The following is a 6000-nucleotide window of genomic DNA, read 5'->3' as shown; positions in this document are numbered from 1 at the left end:
GAGAAGGATGTTCCTCCTGTTTATCTATAAAAATATTTTCTGGTGGATCTGTTTTATACATAATCTTTTGATCATCTTCTGCTAGTTTGATTGTTTTCTTAACCTACAGTGGAAAATACTATCTCTATTGTAGGATATCCTCCGGTTCTGAGGACTTTTTCAGAGCCTTTTTTGGTTGGTTTCATTTAATGTTCTAAAAAATGACCTTTCTTTTACTGGTCCTAATCACATTATTCTTTTGTTCATTTTGTTAGGCATGTATGGTTTAGGTTATCTGTCTTAAGAGAAGGATGTTCCTCCTGTTTATCTATAAAATATATTTTCTGGTGGATCTGTTTTATACATCATCCTTCGATCATCTTCTGCTAGTTTGATTGTTTTGTTAATTTTTAGTGGAAAATACTATCTCTATTGTAGAATATCCTCTGATTCTGAGGACTTTTTGAGAGCCTTTTTTTATTGATTTCATTTAATGTTCTAAAAAATGACCTTTCTTTTACTGTTCCTAACCACATTATTCTTTTGTTCACTTTGTTAGGCATGTATGGTTTAGGTTGTATGTCTTAAAAGAAGGTTGTTCCTCCTATTTATCCTTGGAAAATCTGCTCTGTTGCTTCCGTTTATTATTGTATAATCTTAGAAGAAAGAAGTTTCTCCAGTATAGCTTTAGGAATGATTTTCTGTTGGTTCTGTTTTATTGTTGTACGTCATCTTCGGATCATCTGTGGATTTTTCTGCAGCCTTTGTTGTTCGTTTAATTTATTGTTCGAAAAAAATACCTGTTCAACTGTTCCTAAACCATCTTTTTATTTTATTTTTTTATTTCATTAGACATCTGTGGTTTAGGTTGTCTGTCCTAAAAGAAGATTGTTCCTCCTATTTATTCCTGGAATATCTTAACTGGTGGCGCTGTTTATTATCCTATATTCTTAAAGGAACGGATTTTCTCCTGATTATCCTTAAAACATAATTTCTGTTAGTTTTGTTTTATTGTTGTACATCAGCATCTGATTGTGAATTTTTCGACAGCCTTTTTCGTTGTTTTCACTTATTGCTAAAAAAATGACCGAATTAAGTTGCTCCTGTTTATCCTTAGAAAATATTATCAGTTGGTTCTGTTTTGTTGGTGCACATCATCTTTTGATGATGAATCATCCTTAACGGATGTTTCTATCTGTTAAAAAACATTGTTCAATAGTTCTGTTTTGCTATAATGAATAACCTTTCATGCTGATTTTGTTTTATATTATTCTACAATATCCTCTGTCAGTTATTGTTGGATAATTTTTGTTGAAAATATGTAATCTTCCAAAGAAGTGTTTGATGTGTATCTCAATGAAAACGCTTTGTTGGATCTGTTTTTTTTTTTTTTTTTAGAAAAAAAACTTTTCTATAGATCTTGTTCATCATAGTGTAGCATCTCCTCTCTTTCTTGATATTTTTACAACGTCCTATATCTAATATCTATATAATCTCTTATTTTTAAGCACCGTTTGATTACATCTTTATTTACTAGGAAAATTTCAGTGTATGAGGTGTCGAGAAATTTATCCAAAAATTACGAACTTTAATTAAATGATATTTTATGTAAATGTGAAAAGTATTTGAATTATTAAATATTAAATAATTATGAGAAGTTTTAAAATTCAAAATCCATACATGTTTGTTGATTTGACCAAGAGCCGAACTTTAAAGATTATGCTTCAAACCTTTAATTTAAATTGCTTAATTCGAATTCGACCATACATATTATATTATGTTATATTATGTATGAATTCCTTGAAAGTTTCTGGAGATAATTCTCAAAACCTCATTTCAATTGATTTATTCATGGTAGTTCAAGGTTAAGAAGAATTCCTGAATCCGTCGTCAAAAAAATCAAGAAGCTTCACCTTATAAATATTTTTGTTAACACAAAATTTCGGAATCGCTCGGATGAAGGAAGAAATTCAAAGAATAAATTGATTCACGTTGACGCATTTGCAGAGGTCAAATTCCTTGCTCTCGCGCATGAGTGTTTCTGTATAGAGTCTAGCGGCCTTCGCGATATTCATTAAATCGCAATTAAAGCATACCAATATCAGCAAAGAAGTGTCAATAAACGTCAACACCACACCAAGAAAAATATGTGTTTATAATTTAAAAACCCGTTTTTTTAACACAATTTTTGTTATTTAGCCAAAAATAACTTCAAAATGTAGAAAACCATTAGAAAATAAAGAATTATTTTCTTTGGAACAAAAAACCGCTTTGAAACAAAGACATTTTCTTTTAATCAAGAATCTCTTTTATGAGTAGCATTCGCAGATTGCTAAAAACATTTTTTTGTATTAAAATGCCTACTTGAATAAAAAATACTAATTATCAATAAAATAGTTGAGTCTTTAACCAAAACAGATTTTTTTCAACCATATCTTTGAGTTCTCATCTCTAAAAACAAATTTTTATTAAAATGATTTATTTTTTTTTTTACCAGAAAGGACGTTTTTCAACGAAGTCGTTGAATCTTAAACAAAATAATTAAATTTTCTACGAAGCAACAGTATTTTAACCCCAAAAAGATGATTTATAAACCAAAAAGCAAGTAGGTCATATTTCAATCGAAAGAGATTTTATTTTTGAATCAAAAACAGTCGCATTCAACCCAAAAAGAGAAATTTGTAATAAAAAAGGTGATTTTTTAACAAAAAGAATGACATTTTAATCAAATTGTTGAAAATGTTAAATTTATAATTAAATTTTGCAAAAAATAAACAAATTTTTAACCAAAAATGTAATAGTTTATTTTTAATCTAAAAAATGTTTCATTATTTGATCCAAAAAAAAGTTGAATTCAACCAAAAAGACAAACTTTTAACAAAATTGTTACATTCTCAAACAAAGCAGATTATTTTTTAATCAAACGGTTTGCATTTTTAACGCAAAAAGGCCAAAATTCTAACAAAATAGATAAGTTTTCGAATAAAAATCACGAATTTTTATTAAAATATTACAATTTTCAACTGAAATAATGACTAAAAGTGTAGTACCTAAAAGTGAATTTTCTACCAAAAATGTAAGAAAACGAAGAAAAACGATAAAAGGGGAAGATTTAATTTTGAACTGTTGAAAATGCAAGAAATTGGCGAGATTTGTATTTTAAAAAATGTTTAAATATACTATATTTACATCATTGTATATGACAATTTAATGAATAAGCATTTCAATCCATAAGAAATGAAATAAGTAGGTTTTTCCAAAAAAGTTTAAAATAAAATTCCAACACATATTTGTTCTGTGAACAGGATGTAATAAAAAAAATACTCGAACGTGGACGCCTTGATCTAGAATTTTTGTCATTAACTATTTGACGAAAAAAGCAAAGAAAAATAACAGAGTTCCAATATAAATTTTAGGTAATTCCAATGTACGCAGTACCTAGGGTTACGAAAGATTTTTATTTAAGTAAGAGTTTCTATTCTCTTTTTTGCTAGCCAATTTTAAGATAAAAATTTTTTTTCAGTTTTTGGTGTCAGAAATAGTATTCTCAAGAGTTTAAATGTTCGTACATACTATTTATTCTTCATACCTTTTAAAGCAAAACTGTCTTTTTGTTTACATTGTTCGTTTTATTTCAAATTTTAATCGGTTAAATAGCTCAAATAAATTTTAAAAAATAACTCAAATAATAATTGCATTATTTAAATTTTGCGGGAGAATACTGACAAGATGTTTGCCTTGCTGAGAAATCATTTTTTTAATTTATTGAAATAATAGTTTTATTCCATGTAATTTGTATTATCATTTTTATCCTCGGTGTGCCGAAATCTTACACTTTCCCATTCAATCTGAAATACCTTTTTGGTTATAAAAAGATATAATTCTTTTACAAAAAATGGAAGTTGATTTTTCAATTTAAAAAAAAATCATTTTTAATCAAAGAAAATCGAATTTTCAACTAAATAGGTAAATTTGCTACTTTAAATTTTCAGTGTAAAAATAAATTATTTTTTAACAAAAAGACAAATTTTAAACTAAAAAAAATTAATTTGCAAACAACAACAAAAAACGATTTCCTAATAAAATAATTTAATTTCAAACAAAAAATGGTATAGTTGAAAATAAAAAAAAAGAATCATCAATCTAATCGGTAAATTTTAAAACAAGAAGAATAATATTCTACCAAAAAAGATGAATTTTTTAAAAAATACATGGATTTTGAACCATTTTGTTGAATTTTGAATTGAAAAAGATCACTTTTTCATCAAAAATGGAATTTTTCATTGTTGGTTTGAAAAATAATTTTTAACCAAAAAGGGGAATTTCAACAAAATATTTGAATTCCCAATCAAAACAAAATGATTTTTCAACCAAAACGATGGCTCGCATCGCTCGCTTGTTCGCTAAATAATTGATTTTTTAAGTAAAAAAATAATTTTATAACCAAAACTGAAATAGCTACATTTTCATTTAATTAATTTTCAACAAACAAAGGTGATTTTCTGCAAAATAGTTCAATTATAAACAAAGTTCATTTTCAAACAAAAAGATGAATGTTCAACTAAAAAAAAAATACATGTTTTAACTGAAAATTTAAATTTATATTTAAGTTTGAAGTTTAAAGAATTAGTTTGTAAAAAAAATTCTAACAAAATAGTGACATTTTCGTAACGTAGAAATAAATTTTTAAAGAAAATAGATAAATTTTCGAACAAGAAGAATTTTGAAAAAAAAATAGTTAAATTTTTCACCAAAGAAGTCATTTTTCAACCAACATGAGAAATTTTTAACCATAAAGAATAATTTTCAACGGAAAGAGGCGAAGTCTCATTAAAATGCATGAAATTTTAACCAAATAGTTTATTTTTCAACTAAAAAAGATCCATTTTTAATCAAAAATGGAATACTCAATTTCTATGTAATAATTTGTAAAAAAAAAATTCTCGCCAAAATAGTTTTTAAAAAATTAATCAAGATTTTTAGAATTAAAATAAAAAATGTTTAAACTTGAAATTTTTTTAACATTAAAAATGTAACTAAATAAAAAGAACCAAAAATAAGATGAAATATAGAATATAGTATTTATTTTTAAACCATCATAATTATAATTATTAAATTCTAACTATTTAACAAAAATTTAATTCAAAATGCAACTTGATAAAATAAACTAAAACCTAAATTAATTTGTAATTAAATTAATAAAATTTTTACAAATTGAAATTATTATTTTTTGTATTATATATTTGTATGCAGGAATCTTTCCAGCTGACGTCACAACATGAAATACCTAATTAGAAAGGGCGCTAAATTCAAATGATAAAAGTAGGCAAAGTAATAGAAAACCTAAGAATCAAAAATAAATATGTTTACTTCACTGTAGACTGCATTTCTATAAAGTATATGTATTAATTATGATATATATTTGTTTAAACAATAAATGTTTTAAATAAATACTCTGTTGGATCTTAACGGCATATGATACTTACAGTTTCCCCGGCTTTATTCCACAAAAATGAAAACTTTAAAAACTGAATTCGTAGATGCTATAAAATATCATAACGGACGTCCCCAGACTTTTTTTTGAGGGATAATAACAAAAAAAAAATTATTGTGCTAAATAAAAATTTTATGCATATGTATTATTTTGAGGTTACGTCGTTTTTCATCTCTGCCTTTCCGATAATCTGGAAATTATTTATGAAATAAACTTTTTTGATTGCCTGCAAAAAGGGTTAGTTCCGGGAGATTAGTTACTATGTTTATTTGCAAGTCCAAAGTTTTCGGCCAAAAATATTGTGTAGTTCGGAAGTAACGCACAGGAGAATTGTAACATACATAACCTCCAAATGTACACACGTTGTTAGCAATATAAAAAAATTTTTTGAAAAAAAAAACACAAATAAAGTGTGCGGGGACGTCCGTTAGCATGTTCGCTATCATTTCCCAAATTTTTAAGACAAAATATTGATTATTCTAGAAAAAAAGCCGTCGGAACCTAAAACTGGTAAAATCGATACTAAT

At 26.0% G+C, this 6000-nt stretch overlaps 2 protein-coding genes across 6 annotated transcripts in view; one reads left to right on the top strand and one right to left on the bottom strand.

Moving 5' to 3' along the window:
- Positions 1 to 6000, top strand: part of LOC117179332 (ecdysone-induced protein 74EF) — a 348553-nt gene that overhangs the window by 185954 nt on the left and 156599 nt on the right. The gene's annotated exons all lie outside the window — the stretch shown is intronic.
- LOC117179334 (U7 snRNA-associated Sm-like protein LSm11) overlaps positions 1 to 6000 on the bottom strand; it is a 50090-nt gene that overhangs the window by 43288 nt on the left and 802 nt on the right. The window lies entirely within an intron of this gene.

This window comes from Belonocnema kinseyi, chromosome 9, assembly GCF_010883055.1.
Source record: "Belonocnema kinseyi isolate 2016_QV_RU_SX_M_011 chromosome 9, B_treatae_v1, whole genome shotgun sequence".
In the NCBI taxonomy this organism is placed as follows: Eukaryota; Metazoa; Arthropoda; class Insecta; order Hymenoptera; family Cynipidae; genus Belonocnema; species Belonocnema kinseyi.
The sequence above is the reverse complement of the archived record's forward strand: the minus strand, read 5'-3'. Positions and strand labels throughout refer to the sequence as shown.